The sequence below is a fragment of the Marmota marmota genome, unplaced genomic scaffold, assembly GCF_001458135.2.
Source record: "Marmota marmota marmota unplaced genomic scaffold, marMar, whole genome shotgun sequence".
Lineage (NCBI taxonomy): Eukaryota > Metazoa > Chordata > Mammalia > Rodentia > Sciuridae > Marmota > Marmota marmota.
This window is the reverse complement of record NW_025999943.1, coordinates 3,125,491-3,145,794: the sequence shown is the minus strand read 5'-3', so window position 1 is coordinate 3,145,794 and position 20,304 is coordinate 3,125,491. Positions and strand designations below refer to the sequence as shown.

The following is a 20,304-nucleotide window of genomic DNA, read 5'->3' as shown; positions in this document are numbered from 1 at the left end:
GGTGGCTGCTGGCCTCCTCTGTGGTCTGACCGGTGTGGAGAACCGAGATGGACCGCTTCCTTTCCCCCGTCTCGAACCCAGAATTCAGCCCTGAATACGGTGCTTGCACGGCTGGCAGAAACTGCAGCGCTGTAACCCTGCGTCTCTATCCCAGCGCGCGCTGCAGACTCTAGCCTCGGGGCGATTTGCTGAATAAGCCGTGTTACCCTCCGTGCGACAAACCTCTCGCGTTTGAGTCCCCGTAGCCGATCCTCATGCGATGGAAATCCTTCCTCCAGGTTCCGGAGCTCCCCACTATTGCTGGAAATTCCTAACAAGATATCCTTTAGCCTTCCTGACTTGTCATACTCCCACACAGTGAAGCAGCACACGGGGGTAATGCACTCCCCTCGCCGCCATCTTCCCCATCACATTTTCTAAAATATATTTGAATTTTAATTAAGATATAAATGGAGAGGTCAAATTTTTATTATAAAATTTGTATTTCAATGTTGACGAAGGTACATAAATATGCTCAATGATCTAGAAGCTATCAACCATATAAGAATTCAATTAGAATAATGTGAATTAAGTTTTGACAGTCATTACTGGCCTTTGATAGATCAAAAAAGGGCATATTTTCTTGGCATGACCTTTACTTCTGCCTATGGAGAGATCATGTGTTTGTACATGCATTTAAATTCATGAGATTTCATAACTCTTAAATTTGTGACAGGAACATGAAGAACTCAGTACAAAAAAGCAAGACATTACAAAAATATCCTTCATTTCTCTACAAATGATCATGAGAATTCTGTCTATCATCGGGTATTAAAAGTTTGTGATTTATTTGCTTTTTCTCGTTTGCACGTTCAACAATGTAATGCAGTCTCTAAAGGTAAGACATATGTATATATGGTACCACCATTTAACCCTTTAACTTCACATGGAAAAATATGTTCAATGATTCCATGTACAAAACATATATGTCAAGATCTTATTTTACTTCATATCAAACATAAATAATTAATTCACTAGATAAAAATAGAATGTAATATTTGGAAGACAGGAAAAAGGAAAACTTTTCGTGTCCTCTCCTTCTTCCCTCTTCTGCTTCTCTTCTATTTCTGTGTCTCGTCAGAAGGATAGTGACAAAAAAAATGATAAAAAAATGGAGTTGGACATATATTATTATTACTTTTTTCAGTATCCCTTTTTCCATTTAATAATGAGAGATGAAAATAAATGGCGCATTTTAAACCCTGGAAAGTAGAATTTAAATAGAAAGTGAAAACTGGGTCAGATAATTTAAACTTCCACAATATTTAGGCAAGAATATTATTCTAAAATATCTTAGTGATTAAAGCAGTGGAAATCAATGCATGAATTCAGATAAAACCAAAAAATTCATGTATTATGAGGAATTTTATTTATTCTTCAAAATTATGTTACATGTTATACTGTCATAATAGCTTATGTGCAGGCAGCTGCTAACTTTAAATGAATAAAAAGGTTACTCCAGGAAGAACACTAGTTATAATGACTTTACAGGCCAGGCGTGTGTGTGTGTGTGTGTGTGTGTGTGTGTGCATTTCAATTGTCTTCATAGGCTTTTCTAGCTGTGACAATTTTTGTAGAATTTCATAGTTTTGATTACTTTGACAATTTTAAGGAACACTACAATGTCCATCAAATGGAATTTGTGTGTCATGTTTCTCATGATGATGCTATGTTTAGCACTTTGGGAGTACAGGAATAATTAAGAAGAAACATGTCATTCTCATCATGTAATATGACCAGTATTAAGTATCAACAGGACAAACTTCAAGTTTTAAGTCTGATGACTGAGGTAGTGTTTAGTGGTAATCTCCACGGTAAAGCTGCTCTTTTATACTTCTTCCCACCCTGTACAGTTGGGAAATACATCATTATGGTTGCAACACACAATTAAGGAAGAGGGAGCAATACTGGACATCTTGAGAGAGGAGAAGCTAGATAAGTTCTTTAGAATTTTGCACAGGAGTTTGGTATATTCTCTTCTTTTTTAAATGTATTCAGTCATTTACTTATATCTGTTGTATTCATAGACATCTACTTTACACTTAGAACTGCAATCCAATACTAACTTTCTTAATTTATTACTCAAATTGTACCAGCTTTGGACATTAGAAGATCTTTCAGTTGACTCTGTCTCTCTTTGACATACCTTTGATGCTAAGAATGTTAAAGAATGAGTATATGTGTGAAGAACTTCATTAACTTCTACTAACATAACATGCTGCAGGCTCATCTTATAGATTTCCTCCCCTCGTCTTAGATTCAGCCATTCTCCATAGATACTTGCGGTTTTTTTGTTTGTTTGTTGTTTGTTTGTTTGTTTGTTTAAGAATGGTATTCTAAACCAAGATCTGGGGCGTAGGTTGTCCTCATCGCTAATAGCTGGCATTATATGTAGGAATGTTTTTCTGGTAGGGAAGTCATATTTGTGTATGTAGTAACTTCTGTGCATTTGTACACATACTTGAAAGTATTTCTGTATTTAAGCATCCCATTCTACATCAAGCAAAACATGAGTTCATACAAATGTTCCCAAGTCTAGTCCATTACACATGCATTTTCCCTTACCCATTACTAATCTTTAACCTCTTACTAAGAAAGTAAAAAATCAGCTCTTAATATTCACAAGCCATTTAGTTCGTTTTATACGGGTACAGAAAAATCATAATTATTAATCACACTTCTGTCATAGCAACAATACTATCAACTAGAATATATTAATTTGTAGAGAGCACCTTTGTATTTTAGTGTTATAGTCATCAATTACATAGGGTGGCAACTCTCCACCTTCTTCAGTGGGGTTGTTTCATACATATATAAAATAGATGATTTTATTACAGTGTGAATTCACCCTAGAATCCTTAATCTCCTAAATAATTAAATTTGCATACAACATAGTTTATTCTGTGCTAATGGCTTTTGAAAAATGCACAATGTAATTTCATTCTAGGATCATTTGAAATAGTTAAATGAACGTTATATTTCATATGATCCCTAAAAATTTATTGCTTTTTATTTGTTCTGACACCCTTCCAAACTCACACTCAACATGAACAATGGCAACCAATCAGTTTGTCATATTTATAAAACTACCTTTTTGAAGAATACTATATGATTAGAATTATACAATATATCATTTTATATCATTTTTTCACTTAGAAACAGGCGTGCATTTATACATGTGTTTGGATGGCTTCACAGTTCATTCTTTTTTTTTTTTGCTGAATAATATTTCACTGTTTGGAGTCACAGTTTTCAGATGAATGTACCTATTGAAAGATGTCTTGGTTGCTTACAGATTAGAGTAATTGTGAATAAACTAAAAATAAATATTTCTGCATATTTTTGTAGAAACAGTTAATAAACATCTAGGAAAATACTTAGGGATGATTACTACATACCAACAAGGTAAGATTATGCTTAGCTATGTATGAAATTGTCCAATTGTTTTCTAAAGCATCCATATGATTTCGTATTCTGACAGTGAACTATTTCTTTTGTTCTGCATCCTCAATAGCAAATGAAAGTTTCACTTTTTATTTTCTTTTAATTTAGAGATTCATTAGGTATGCAGTGGTGTCCCATAAAAAGAAGTATTTAAGGAAGACAAGTACTAAAATTTTCTTTTCCCAGTACACAAAAGATAATTCTTCATGGGTGTTCATAAATTTCCAAAGTAATTCCGAACTATGTGCTTAACATACTGATTAAAAATCCTCTTTTCCAATTAAATATTGTATATTTTACATTGGATGACATGAGACATAACATCATTTATAAGTTTTCCAAGAAAATAGTGTAGAGATTTATTAGATTGAATTTTTATAAAATCTAATGACATTAAATCAATATTATAGCAATGACCAATAGTACAAAATCAAGCTTAATGACATTAGCTCTGTGAAAGAATGAGTGTCTTTTATTTAAAGAAAATCATTCTTTCATAATCATTTAATATTACAGATTATTATAAAGAAAATAAACTTGAAATTTGAGTTCATATGCCTTTAATTATACAAGGGACTAAATATATCAAACCAAATATTAGTAAATTAAATATAATTATCTTTATGCTTACTCCAATTCAGTTGTGTGAGTTCAATTTTCTTTCTTTTTTTTTAATTATTTGGGTACCAGGCAGTAAACTCAGGGGCACTCAGCCACTGAACCACATCCCCATCCCTATTTTGTATTTTATTTAGAGATAGGGTCTCATTGAGCTGCTTAGCACCTCGCTGTTGCTGAGGCTGGCATTCAACTCTTGATCCTCCTGCCTCAGCCTCCCAAGTCACTGGGATTACAGGCATGTGCCACTGTGGCCAGCTTGATTTTTATATTAAATTGAAAAATAGATTTGTTTCATTTTACTTTTTTAGATGAAAAGAAGCTTTAAAATGTTGCTCTTCAGCTCATCATGATACAAAAATAAGCATAATAAATATGAAAACTATTTAATCTAAAGCAATAATAAAAAGAAGAAAGTCTGAAGCTACCATCCTGCAGTGTTGAAGTTGCACTGCGGAGTAAAAAATACATGATATTTGTGTGATGGTAAACACAGATACATGAGATGAAAAGAAGGAGAGGTTCTAGTAATAGGAATAATATGTCAGGGAGTGGATATAAAATTATAATACAAATAACTTGAAATTATAAATTAAACCTAGCATTGTATACTGTACTAATACAATATTTTAACATAGATTATCTTCAATAGTTTTTTTAGTCAGCTTTCTGCTATTATGACAAAATGCCCAAGAAAATCAAATTTTTAAAGCAGGAAAGATTCACGTTGGCTCGTGTTTGCAGATAATTTAATCCATGGTTACTTGGTTCCTTCATTTCTAGGCCTGATATGGAAAACATTATGATGAGGAGTATGTACTACAGAGAAGTTGCTTATCAAATGCCAGCCAGGAAAGATAGGGGAGGGGTATGCCATGAAAGAAATAAACCCTTCAAAGGCATATCCCATACTTCTTCCAACCAGACACTACTACTATAGATTTCAGAAACTCCTAGTAATGCCATTAGCTGGGGTCCAAGCTTTCAACAATTGAACATTTGGGGGCTTTCCAGATCCACTGTATAATAGTGAGACTTGAAAGGGTAAAGAAAGCTAGCACCCAGGGAGGCACACTACCTGAAATAAATAAATCCAATTCCAAAGTATATAATATTATTGACACAAATTAAAAAGATAATTGTTTCTGAGTTAGTATGTAACAGAATTACAGAATGTTAAATAGAACAGTTTACAGAAATATTGTCATCAAATTTTTAAATAGATTGTGATTTCATGAATTTGGGCCATTAATTTTTGTGATTTATTTCATTAAAAGAAAGACAGCACTAAGAATTTTACTGAATAAATGGACAAAAATATATTTACATTTTATTAATTTACATTTTATTAATTTCTGGAAAGCAGATTATGGTGATGTTGGTGGTGGTGATGGTGATGATACTGATTTATCAAGCAGTTACTATCCATTATCATCTCCTCTGTTGAGCTTTTGTCTTTCATTATGCTATTTATGTTCTTATTTCCAATTTTTATACAAAGAAAATGAGATTCAGGATAAGAAGTTCTCCCAACACTTCTTAAACTCATTATACTATCTGAGGATGTTTCCAACCACTGCATTATTCACTCTGCCTGGAGTGCAAGTGATCATCATTAATATCATAGCCATGTGGGCATTACTCAATCACAGAACAAAACAGAAGAAAGAAATATGCTTTTATCACATCAATAAAATATACTTCATTGTAAATAGTACTAAAATATAAAATACCTGAATATTTACACTTTAAGAGTAAATATTTTGAAATAGAAAATAGTTTGAAATTTTTCTAGTGAAAAAGTATAATATTGTTAGATATAAAAATAAAACGGAGAAGAAAAGAAAAAAATGGGCAAGTAGGATTTAATTAAAATTAAAAATGCTTATGTTTCAAAGGACGTTATCTAAAAAGATAAAGGACTATACACAGAATGGGATAAACTATTTGCAATTCATCTAACTGATGAGGGAATTATCTCTAAAATATATAAAGGAAAAAGTTAACTTATAAAAAATAACTCACCCAACTAAAATAATTAATCAAAGCTCTGATTAGACATTTCTGCAAGGAAGACAAATGGTCAGCCTATTAAATTCATGAAAAGATGATCAGCATTATTACTCATGAAGTAAATGCAAATTGAAACTCCAGTGAGCTACCATTTTAAAGCCACTATGGTAGCTAGAATCAAAAAGTAAGGTACTAATAGATGTTATTAAGAATTTGGAGTAGTTAAAATCTCATACCTTGTTGGTACAAATGAAAAAAGGGTGCATGTAAGATGGAAAAAGCATTTGACACTTAGTAAACACAGTTACCTTTTGGTGTGGTTATTTCACTTGTAGATATATACTCAGGATGAATGAAATCATGTGTTCTTACTTATACATGAATATCATTAGCAGCATTCTTCACACTTTAAAGGTTGAAGTGATACAAATTCCCAACAATTGATAATACATAAACAAAGTGTGATATGATATATAAACACAATGTAATATTATTTGAACATTAAAAATATTAAATCCTAAATATGTTCTAATATTAGACAACTTTGAAATATTATTCTCAGTTTAAAAAGCTTATAACAAAAATCCACATATTATATGATTCCATTCATATAAATTTCCAGTATAGGAAAATATGCAAAGATAGAATATAGATTAATACCTGCTTAAGGATGTGTTGAGGAGTGTGGGGAAAATAAGAAAATAATAGTTTAAAGTGAAGAGATTGGTTTTTCAGGTAATAAAAAGTTCTAAAATTGTGGTAATGGTTGCACATATCTATTTAAATCTAAAGAATTTTAGTAGAAACTTTTAAATGTTTTAATAGTGTTGTATAATTTAAATGGCTTCCTAGTACAGTATATGAATTACATGTCCAGCAGTTAAACACAATGTATAACTATTACAAACACAAGACTAAAAAAGTACAGACTGATTCTAACAACTCTAATAGAAATGAAAAAAAAGAAAGAAAAAGAAATAATATTTCATTCAATATGAATCTTTAGTATATTTCTTTATTAACTTTCAAGAACCTCTATGTATATATAAGCAATTTCACTACTAGATACAGAAAATATAGAATCTATATGTAAATACCTTCAGGTTTCTATGATTTATTTAACCAAGAAAATGATATCTTGATATTTCATAACAAGCAAAGAAAGAATCAACCTAAATGTTCAGCAAGATTATGCTAAATAGATAAATTGGGACCCATTAACAGTGATTAAATATTTAAAAACATGATGAACAACTACATGTAAAAATACAGATGAATCTCACAAAAAATATTAGTGCAGAATAGCATATTACAAGAAGATGAATTCAGTGTAATATAATTTATATAATATTCAACAATCAGCAATCATCAGTTGTATTGTGTAGGGATATTACCTATGTATTTAAACTCTTTAAATACCCAAATGACTTAAAACCAACATACTACAGTATGCAGCCAAATCGATATTTATAGAAGCTCAATTCACAATGGCTAAACTATGGAAACAACATAGATGTCCTTCAATAGATGAATGGAAAATAAAATGTGGAATACTGAATGGAATATTACTTAGCTTTAAAAAAGAGTGAAATTATGGCATTTGCCAGTCAATGGATGGAATTGGAGAATGTCATGCTAAGCGAAATAAACCAATCCCAAAACCAAAGACTGAATGTTTTCTCTAATATATGGATGTTAATTCACAATAAGGTGGGGGGCACTAGAGAAGAATATTGTTACCTTAGATTAAGTAGAGAGAAGTGATGAGGGAGGGGATAGAAAAGATAGTAGAATGAAACATACATTATTACAATATGTATATATGTGATTACATGACCAATATGATTCTGCACCGTACACTCAGAAAAATGAGAAATTATATCCCATCTATGTATGATATATCAAAGTACATGAATGCATTCTATTGTCATGTATGACTAATTAAAGCAAATAAAATAATAATAATTAAAAAAGATCAAAGTAGTTTTATCTATGAGAAGTTTTAAAGCTTATGTAAGAGAACTAAATTCTTGTAACTTCTGGATTTTCTCTGCTTGTCTTCCGGACTAGGGAAGAATTACATGAATGTTTGATTTATACTTTATTTAACTAAAATTTATTTTTATTGCACCCATCCATATAAATGGTTCACAACTTTCTTATAATTACGGAAAGTAGACGAAAAGGCATTCTCAGCAAGAGAAAACATCTATTTCCTAGTATAAACAAGAGACAGAAAAATTTTGTTATATATAGATTGGAAAACGATATCTGATATAGTGGTGATATGGATAAATAAAGAAAGAAGACATTGAAATGGGTTGATGCAAGAAATGAAGTAAAGCGACAGGTTCCTTGTGAAACTATTTAAAACGTGTTCTGAGCAACTTAGAGCCACTGGGTGTTTTAACCCATACAGAGAGAGACAGTCAAATCATTTGTGTTTTTTATTCATTATGACTACAAGACAGACTAAGAAAGAAAAGCGAGACGCCTGGAGGCAGAAAGACATAATTAGGATGTTTCTTACAAAATTTCAGTATGTGATCAAGGTATTAATGCCAAAGAAAAAAGAAGATTAGTTCCTATAATCTGGAGAGTGTGATGAAGGCTTAGGTGTGGAGAGACAGAGAAGAATTAGTATTGCTATCAACAGTACAAACTAGGTTTATTAGACTCAGATACTTGTGTCAATGACTATGAGTAAGGGCACAGGGAATAAGGAATGTAAGGACTATCAGAACTGGACATGATGCAGGCTTATCTGAGTAAGTACATGAGAAACAACTCCAAAATTCCATGATTCTTTTATGCCTCATATCCTTACCAACCTAGTTTTCTCAGTCTCCTAAAATATACCTTAATGTTTTCCTTTCATTGGGTAGCAATTAGATACTTATTCCATGCTATGTAATAGATGTTTATTCCTTTATATTATTATCAGCTATTGGTTTTCTTTCTGAATTAAAAATATAAGATCATTGAGGACAAGATATAAATCTGTTCATTAATACATCCCAATGTTCTAAAATGCATCCCGGTACATAAAAATTTCCTGAAATTTTCTTTTCAATGTTTGCAAATCTGATTGCATCAAGTGCCTTCTACTTTTCCATACATTGCCTTAAATTAAGGAAGGAACAAAATTATGGGAAAAAAAGAATGGTGCCTACTGCAAATATCTTATGAAAGTAAGATATTTATTTTTTCTGCAATGGTTCGAAATATTATTTTGGATACTAATGATTCTGTTATTATTTATTTATTTATTTATTTATTTATTTATTTATTCACATAAACATCCCACAAAGACTTTGGATATAATTAAGGTAGGTATGATTATTAATTTTGTATAAAAATTTATATGATATAAATCTATAATTTTAAAGATTTTTAAATATAAAATTCAGTGTTTTTAAGTGTAGTCACAAACTTATGCACCCATTATCATATGTAATTCTATAACGGTATTATTACATCAAATAAATGTCCTGAATTTCCAGTTCTTAGGTTTGTGTCTGATTGTGGTAAGCCATTCTTATAGACCGTGGCCGCCATTAGAAGATGGCGCCGGCTTCCACTGTGGCCTGTGATAAACAACTCCTTTTATGGAGAGTTGGCGCGCAATCCCTTACCACCCTATGAGAGAGAGCCACGTGGCGGCTTAGGATTGGGATGCGGGGGGCTTTATTAAGCTGTGTTTGGGTGTGTCGGGCGCGGGCGCTAGAAGATGATACATGACTCAAGGCCTGAATAAACTGCTGAAAGAAGAATCCTGTGTCGTGTTTTCCCTTGCCGGCGAGGGGTCGCGACATCTGATCCTATAAATTCCTGTTAATATGTTACATCTTTTAAAAATACTCATTCCCCAAAACATCTTATTCCTCTGCCTTTTCTTCCAAACTTTTAATGTATTATTTGCTCCAACTGAAGTCTTTTGTATCAGAAAGAATTGACTACAACTTTTGCTTATGTTTCTTAAACCATCCCTGGTTAGTCATTTTAGCACTGGGCACATTCCATTTAGACAAGATAAAGACATTCATTTTTAAGTCAGCCTTCTAGGGAGGCTCCCTATAGGTCAAAACAAAAATCACAATTCTTTGAAAATGACGTCCATTATGTTCTCTCTGGCACTGTTGCTGAAAATGTTGACTGGTATTTCCAGAGCTACCACTGATTTGAAAATGGCACTATGGTAAGTTGAAATATCATGAATTTTGTTGGTGTCTTTCTTTCTTTCTTTCTTTCTTTCTTTCTTTCTTTCTTTCTTTCTTTCTTTCTTTCTCTCTCTCTCTTTCTTTCTTTCTTTTTTTGCCAGTTCTTTCATTCTTTTTATAAAGGGGTAGAGCTTATTACTTCATCATTTTCACTGATGCCCATTTATTTTAAACATATATCAATTTTAAAAATGGCACATCTCGACCAAGCTGTATTAGTGTGGACTGGCAATTCAACACCTCTACCCATAACCAAAACAAACACTTGTGTTTCTCATTTGCAACCCACACCCTCACTACATGGAATTCTCATTTATTTGTGTATTTTATACACTGTAGATACTATTAGTCTTAAAATTTTAGAATTAAACAATTTTCAATATAACATTAATTCTTTTTTCAGTCTTAATACATATAAATGCTGAAAACCTTTGCTCGAATAAACAAGATCATAAGAATGGAGGATTTGTTTTTACAACAGTGATGATTGTAACTTCAAACATCTTTCAAATTCTAAGCAGTCATACAGTGATCTATGATTTTTTAAATTTTCCATCAGTTTACCACATAATTATATACTACCTTAGGATTTTTGAAAGCAAAAACCTGGAAAACACATTAAAATAAGTCAAAGTATTTACCCAGAAAATTAATATTATAACATTTTAAACATGACAATGAGTACCAACATGTTCTTTGTACTCCAGCAGGTATGATGCACTTCAATTCAAGATAGTTGGGAATTTGTTTTGGAAATTAAGAGATTTATTTATGGAAAAGTAAAAGAGCCAGAAGCCTTTGACATAACCTGTTTTTTGACATAACAATTCTAAGATATGTAATGCATGAAATATACAAAAAGTAATGTTTGAGAATTTTATTTCTTTAAATGTTACTTTGTGGGCCACTTGCATATCATGTAAAAAGTTGATTGTTTATTCTTCATTGGAATACTATCATGTGGCTAGCAAAAAAACAAAAAAAGGATCATTTCAGTTGGGAAGTAAAGTCAAAGGTTAATCTAGTTATTTGGATGGTAAGTAAAAAAAAAAGTTTATACTATAATATGGTGTCATATTATTAAGGGTTCATTCCTAGAAAAGGAAAAGTCATTACCTGGTGAACAGCTGACAAATGGAATCATTTTCAGTAATTTTGTTCTTCAAATAGGTAGCTTAAATCTTAGTCCTCGTCTAGGAGAAATTTCAATAATAATTTCTTTTTTCTAAGTATTCAACTCAGAAGTATGATGCTAGACTTCAAGATGTAATTTGGTTTTATCATTATTTTTTTCAGCAGAAAAATATACTGCTACTATTGATTTATTTTTTAATTTTCAACTTTGGAAGTATTCATATTCTCTTGGCAGGATATTAATGGACAAGAAAAAGGACTTATCACATTCTTTCTAGATATCATTACATTGCAAATGTGACAATGTGATCTTTATAGAAATTTAAATTGAACTCTTTTAAACTGAAGAGAACATTCACAACTAAGGTCTTAGGGAATCTTTTTTTTTTTTTAACCCTGTACTAGGGATTGAATTTAAAGTTGTTATACCACTAAACTACATACCATCACTTTTTATTCTGTTACTTTTGAGCCAGGACCTTGCTAATTCGCAGAGATTGGTCTTGAATTTGTGATCCTTCTGTCTCAGTCTTCCATACACTGGGATTAGAGGCAGGCACCATTGGGCCCAGATAAAACTAAAAATAGCTTTATGCTATTGGTCAAATAAAATCTTTGGTGTCTCTTTTCAAATTGAAGAGAATTTACTTTACCCATAAGAAAGCTGAGGTCACAACTTTATGGGGCAGAGATGATTGGAGTGGTATGGGCTGAATTGAGTTTCCCCCAAAAAGAAAAGATTGAATATCCTTTGTACCTGTGAATGCCACTTCATTTGGAAATGGGGACTTTTCAGATAAAATCAAGATAAAAGTATCAGATTAGGGTGGGTCCTGATTCCAGTGGTCAGTGTTCTCATAAGGAAAAAGATATTAGGAAACAAAGGGACATAGAGAGTTTCACACACAAGACCATGCAAAGACAGAGGCATAGCATGGAGTTACACTGTCACAAACCAAGGAATGTCAAGGATCAACAGCAATTATCAGAAGTCAAAATAGTGATGGGTGGATTTTTTCTCTAAAGTAGATAGAAAGAGTGTAATACAGTGACCCCTGGATTTCAAATTTAAAGCCTTGGAACTGTGAGAGAATAAATTTATGTTTTTTAAGTCACTTGGTTTGTGACAATTTGTTTTGGTAGCCCTGAGAAAATAACATATTCACTCTTCCTTAAATCTATATGCTTTCCTTCTTGGGTATGCTATTGGACAACATTTTCCAAATTATCTTGGTTTTGACCATCTGACTGATTTCTGACTAATGGAATATAGGGGAAACAATGAGTGTAACTAAATGATGAGACATAAGATATTGTACTCAATTTTTCATCTTTGCTCTGTTCTAGCTTGATAGCCTATTAGGATAATCTTGTGATATATCAGCCTTCAGTCCTCAGGTTTCCATGAAATATAGCCCTTGAAACTGCTGAGCTACAGTGCTGCATTCAACCATTATGTTTGCAAGAAATAGCCTTCTATTTTACTATGCTGTTATAATTTTATGTTTTGTATTAAATAATAAACTGAAGATTTGAAGTATGGAAGTGCAGTTGCAAAGATTCATAGTATGTTATGGTAAACTATTTTCATTATTACATGCAATAACAACTTATGAAAGTGTAGTTATACTTTTTTAAAATAAAATAAAATGAAAACTTTATTATGTACAAAGCAACTTTCAAATATGATGATTTTAATTCAATAGATAAATTTATTTTTTAACTAAAGGGGACTTTAAAACTCAACTCTTTCAGTGGGGTATTTTTTATGTTTTTGCTGTTTTATTTATTTGTTTGTTTGTTTAAAATGTATTTGAGATGATGGTACAGTGACAAAAGTGTGGTATTTCAATGCATGATAACTTTTAAGAAAGACTCACACCACAGCAAAACTAAATCCTATCAGCAAAACTAGAACTGAAAGATTTCCCTAGGAAAAAACAAAATAACAGTGAGAGAAGTCCAATCATCAACAGGTCCAAGATATACATACACGATGTCAGCCAGAAATTTCACCTTTTACTTGGAAGAGTCTCAGAGTTGGTTTAATGCTCTACTCTTATATTCAAATTCTTAATTATTTTGGAATAAGGAGTCCCACATTTTCAGTTTTGAACTAAGTCTCACAAATTATGTAGATGTACTGTTTGTAATGTTTTTGCAGAAGAAAAATGTACTTGACACCTAAAAACGCAATTCAAAATAAGCAACAGATATGTATGAACATCTTGAAGAAGAACAGGAACATAAAAGTGCATTTTGGCTTCTGTCCGAAGCTGCCACTTAGGAACCGAGTGCCCCTTAGCTTTGAGCAATGAGAGTATGGAGATGTGGCAAGTCAGCCATGAGCTGTGTTTGAGAACTATAAGCATTGAGCACACAAAGTGGACTGAACATACATTGCCTCTATGTTTGGGCAGGCAAGGAGCACATCTTTTCTCTTGCTCTGCCTATAATCCTCACACAGCACATGAGAAGGGCGTGGCCTTCCTAGATGTCAGTCAAACTGCTGAGAGCAAGCCATCAGGAAGCTAGACTCAACCCCCTAAAACCTGCTCCCTTGCCTCATCTGAATGGCTTCTCCCAATAAAAGGGTTCAGCAGGTGCTCCTCGCTTTCTTTCTTGCTTGCCTTGCCCCCTTGTGGGAGCTGTGGCTGAGGAAGAGTCACTGAACCCCCCAAAACAGGTACTTTCTGTGTCTGTGTCTGTATGTAGTCCCCAAATTCACTTGGAGGGACCCTGACCGGTTTAGTTGTTAGACGCAGCAAGCTTCTGCAATAAGGGGTGACTGTAAGATCCTACAGCAAGATGAGCTGATAGGCTGAAATATCTAGTCCTCAGGGCTACTCACCCTTCTCTGTAATTGATTCACTCTAAGACAGGAAGAAACATTGGCAAACAAGCCTTTGGTTGTCCGATCAAATTGAATAGGAGAGTGACAACTGAAATGGAGAAAAGAGAAGGCTCTAGACCAAAATAAAGTCAGGAAATCCCCGCAGGTAGTAGGGCAGAACTGAAATAATTTTGAACCCTGCTTCATTTTTCACATTCCATAAAACTAATTTTACATAAAAATAGACATTAAAATATTATTGTAGTAAAATCTCGTGTTTATTAATAAAACACGACAAAGAATACAACACAGAAGGGCATCCCACTTAAGATTTAAGTCAGAGAGGTGTTTCCATTAATGAGATAAAGTTATATCCTACTATTTCAAAACAGCTAAAAACAGTCAGTCAGCAAAAGAAAAATATCAGACCTGAAAAACAATTTAAACCAGAACTCAAATAACTCATATATTAGGTGAGAGAACACCGGAAAAATTAAAAACTAAGTATCAATATATATAAAAGAATTAAATTACTTGAAGCCAATTAGTAAAACATAAAATCCCATTTTAAAAAGTTCAAAGTGAAGGAAATGTATAAGTCAAAATGTTTGCAACCAAATTTGAAATATAGAAAGTAAGGAAAAAAGAGCGACTGAATGAAAAGGAATTTCAGCTCACAAAAGAGCCACTTGTTTAAATACTTCCTCTTACCATGAGCAATCTTCTCTGTGTGGAGTCCCCATACTCATTTATAGGAAGAGATTGATCACATGAATTATTGAACTCTTTTGGTAAATGGTTAATTAAATTCTTAGTCTGAAAGAAGGGAAGTAAGGTGGAGCATAAAACATTGTAGAGAATGTAAACATGAATAGTTTGGTGATTCATTCCATTATTTTTTCCTTATCAAGTCCCTTTTCCCTACCCTTTAATCCCCTCCCTCTACTTCACAGATAGATCTTTCCTCCCAACACACACAAATTTCATGTTTTTTTTTCTTTTTTTTTAAGCTTATTAGGAACGTAAACCAGAGAGCAGGATAGAGACAGCATAAATCTTGGATTCAGAAATATCCATACCATCTTAATTTTTTTTTTAATCTGAAAATTTTATCTTCTCAAAGACCCAGGAATTTCTTCCAACTTAGAGTAAAAGTTGGGAGGCAAGATTGAATATCATTTTAACTAAATCTATTTTGTAAAAGTCAAATTTGAAGACATGGAAGGTAGGAGAGGGAAGAAAGGAGGAAGGGATGGAGGCAGGAGAGACAGGAAGAAAGAAAGAAGAAAAGAGGTTTCTGTTTTCCTCTATTAGTACCAGGCAACAGTGTTTCTAACAGATCATTTTAGCAAGTTTCTCTGCATTAACTCTTTTTCCCAAATTCAATAAGTTCTTTGATACAGATAATATGATATTTTAAGAATGTAAATCTGAAAATATCACAAATGAAGGAGCTCTGAAACAAAATTCCCCTATACCATCATGGGAAGACATCAAGATGAAAAGAAAAAAACAAAACAAAACAAAAATACGGCTTTGTGCAAAATAAAACTTTCAATCATGCCATAGTTACTTTTGTCGCAGTTTGACATACAGGCTACAGAATGTTTTCTATTCACTGTACTTGTATTCAAATAGGAAAAAAAAATCTTCTACAATCAAAGAATAAGATCATATGAATACCTTGTGGCATTATTAATGCAGACTAGTTATGTCCCTAACAACAGTTTCATAATCCCAAGGGATTGTCACAGATATTAAAGCCCTATACATAGAGACTGAATAATAACCATGCTTTCAGAAAAAAGTATTTAAACAGAAATTATAATATATTTTAAAAATAAAAACTACTTTTTTTCCTGTAAGTTGTAGGATGATATTTGTGCAAATATAATATGTGTGAATATCACATTAATCAAGTTAAAACTTTTTAACTATGGTTATTTGCTTGGTTTAAAGAAATATGTGTATTTTGATGAAAACTGAGAGAAAATTAAGGAAGACTCTTAATAACTACAGAAAGTGCTTATATAGAGAATCTCTTAATTTACATTCTAAGTAAAAAATAGTGAATTATTGGTTATTTAAGTTTTTTCACTCAGAATACATTTGTATTTTGAAAGCCAGAAAGCAAAGTAAGTATCTATTCCACATCAAAAATGTTTATCATCTATAAAACATTCCAAAGCAAGTGTTAAACTGCTAATACAATTTATTTTTGTCAGGATGAAATTACCAACAACAGTCATTTTCCTTGAATTATTCAAATTGCATTTTCAGTATCAAATAAAAAATAAAAACTCCTTTAAGATGTGTATTTACAATAAAAACAGCAATAATAAAATATTTTCCTTGATTTTTAGGGTTGTAGCTAATTATTAAATCTGTATACATATGATCAAATAAATGCTTACAGATTCAAACTTTGATCAAGTAAATTACTAAGAGTCATACTTAGTATAAAAATTCAGTCTGATATCAGCATGTGGTAGATCCACCAAATTAAACCAAATTTTCCACCCAAACAGGTTAATTAGTGCTCATTAGCAAACTCATTCATTTTGCTATTCTCTGCCAGGCTGTTTGACTTTTCAGAATATTAGACAGATGCTTTCCTCTAGCCCTGATGAAAACTCCTTACAGAACAGTCTCTTCCCATTCCCTTTTCAAAAGCTTTTTTGTTCCTAACTAATGTATCTCCTGCCACCACAATTTTTATAAATTTTTAAACAACAGAGATATTGTAATAATCAGAGCAAACAGTTATAGATTAATTTTCATTAAAAAAACACTTTCTTTTCTATTATCCCATTATTTTCAACTACCTTCTTAAATGCTTTATTATTTTTATTATTTGGTTTAGGCTGAGAATATATATTTTATGGATTATTGTTTTCAGTGCTTATAATGACCTATTTTGAAGTGAGGAAATTGAGGCTTAAAAAAGTGGAAAAAATTACTCTAAATATTATTGTCCCTATAGAAAAATGGAAGTCATTCTTCTCTTATTCATCCTACATGTACTTAAGTTAGCCAAAAGTGTTGTGTTCTTAGCCAAAAGAGAATCAGTGTATTTCAACCAAGATAAAACTATTAAAAGGTGATGGGGCTGGGGAACATAGTTCAGTGGTAAAGTATTTGCCTTGAATGTTGGAGGCCCTGGGTTTGATTGCCAGCACTATAAAAGAAAAAAGAAAATAAAAACAACCACAAATAAAACCACAACAACAACAAAGACAGTGAAGAAGTTGTAGTTTCAACTCAGGAATTCAGAATGTAGCTGTGTATCATTTGCACACATGTGCACATGCACACAAACATATATGTTCAAACATGTTCAAGCCCATTTTTCAGAATACAACTTTGAATTTATGTATTATATCCACACAATTCCACAATGTGAATTCAGAGTAAAATTTAGTAAATAGTATACGTGTGATTCAAAAATACTGTAACATATTCCAAGTGCTGTTCAAGTTTCTCTGAATAAAGTAGTCAAAGTACAACCTTTGTCCTTTCATGTACTATATAATCTCCTGGGATACAAAAAAAAAAACCCAAACAGTTATTAATATATGTGCATATATACTTTTGGCTAACTTAAAAACATGCATGATGGATAAGAGAAGTCTAATTTCCATTTTTCTATTATGACAGTAATATTTAGACTAAATTATACCACTTTTTAAGCTCTCAATTTGCTCACCTCAAAATAGATTATTATAAGCACTGAAAGCAATATTACATATATATATATATATATATATATAAACTAGTATGGTGCTTCTCACAGGTAAGTGATCAAGTAGTTATTTGTACTATTAAGTTATTACAGTCTAGAGGCTGAATTTTAAGTGCTTATTTAGCACTTTCTTGATGCCATTTAATTAGATATACTATATTGAGGATACAGGGTGGGACACTAAAAATTTCAGTAATATAATGGAAGCACCTTGGAAATCAATAAATTAATTAAAAGAGTGAACATTAATTAAAATGTAATTCTTCCCACTTGATTTTGAAAGCAAAAGCCAGAGGAACTGAGGTCTAAAAAACCGAAATTTCAGTATTGCTGTGGCTGTATTTTTGTTCATATCCTAATGTATATATGCCAGCTATTGACATGGATTAGTTAAATACTGAACTACCTGGTGAGAGTGTTCATATACATACAATATATATTGCTCCCTTGGTGAATAATTAAAATCAATGAGTGAGATCCACCACATTAAAGCTAAGTTGACACTTCATGTAGAATGAAAACATTAGTCTACTGTTATTTAATACAACTTTGTTAAAATAGAAAATCCAAAATACTAGTATAAACACAAAAAAATTATCTTTGAAATAATAATAAAAACATTATAAGAAATTACATATTACAAAACTCACAAACTTCTTCCATGTGATAGAAGCTAAAACATTGAAAAGACTTCTCATGACAAAAAATAAATCAAAGTATAAAAATGACAATTATCTTCACAGTGACCAAAGAGTAGCTGGGAAGAGGCATTCAGGATGGGAGTCTGTGGCCCCTTCCGTACAAACCAGGCGACCTGGTCTTTGCAAAATGAAGAGATACTGGCACGGGCCAGCTTGGATGGATGAAGTCCCAGAAAAAGCTATGAAGTCTCCAGCAAACAAGTATCCTGTCGCTTTGGGCACACATGAAACTGATTTTTTAGGTCCCAAAGACCTTTTTCCATATAAGGAATACAAAGACAAGTTTGGGAAGTCAAAGGGAAAGGATTAAATGAAGGATTGTGAGAAAGAGAAAATAACGCAGGAGTCAAGTTTACTGAATACCAGGCAATTCAGTAACAGAGCTCTCCAAAACCTGAGAGAAGGTGGAAACACTGCAGATGCAATCAGTGAGGAAGAAGGTGATAGAGTAGAAGATGGAAAAAAAAGAAAAAGAAAAAAATGAAAAAAAAAAGGGCCTCAAAACAGAAAAAGTCATATACATCAAAGAAATCCTCAAAACAATCCCAGAAAACTCCAGAAGTTGAAGATAATAATAAAAACTGCAAAGAAGAAGAAACAAAAGCATCTCTGAGGGTGGAGGTGCCAGCAGGGACACAAGAAACAGCACTTCAGACTTGCAGAAAATCAGTGAAGGGACTCAATTACTGTAAAGAATGCTGCATATTAAGAGAAACAGAAGTTTAAATGTTTGGTTGTCTAATATTCTTGGATTTGATATGAACCAACACATAGTCCTTGTTGTCATTGACAGAACCCCATTTTGTATGTACATTATTCACATTCCTCTCTGTTTTGTTGGGAAAAGAGAACTTATAATCTTTTTAAAAAGGTTATTGATTTAATTTCATGTTATTTGGTTGCATGCAGTTGCCCTTAATACTAAGAATTGTCAAGATTTTTGCACAGACTACACCTCTAGGATCCTTTTAGCAAGGCAATTATGTTCATCATTTTCCTGCCTGTACCCTACAACCACCAAACATTTGGTTACATATTAATTAGCATTATTTTAGATGACCATGCCAAAATGCTCAAAGATGGGATTTCCTCTTTTTGACAGAACCCAGGAAGTAATTAGTAGATATATAATGTTGGCATATGTTGGTATATCAAAGATGAAATTAAAATTTTCCTTCAGTTCTGAGACCTTGTGTAAGGTTTTAACTATATTGTACAACATCTGTTCTGTATTAGAAATAGCTAGTTGAGAGCTTATATTTCTCAAAACTCATATAATTATGTACACAAGCTGAGTTTGTATATATGAAGTTAGTGAGTCTTTTTGTGTTACTACAAAATAAAGGCAGTGATTTATTTTTTTCCAGTGCCAGCACAATTTGAGTCAGTCACTCAAGGTAGATACTTTATATTTTAAGGCTGGAATCACCAGCAGCCCTGTGGGAAACAAGACAAAGCATGGACTTTTAAAAAGAGACTTTTAAAATGAACTCTTTTATTTGGGAACTAGAATTGGAATAGTTAATATTTACCCATAAACCATTATTATGTGTACATTAT

General features: G+C 32.2%; 1 pseudogene; it reads left to right on the top strand.

The window, feature by feature from the left end:
- Positions 1–19,436, top strand: part of LOC107153735 — a 27,318-nt pseudogene extending 7,882 nt beyond the window's left edge.
- Positions 19,437–20,304: the final 868 nt, after the last annotated feature.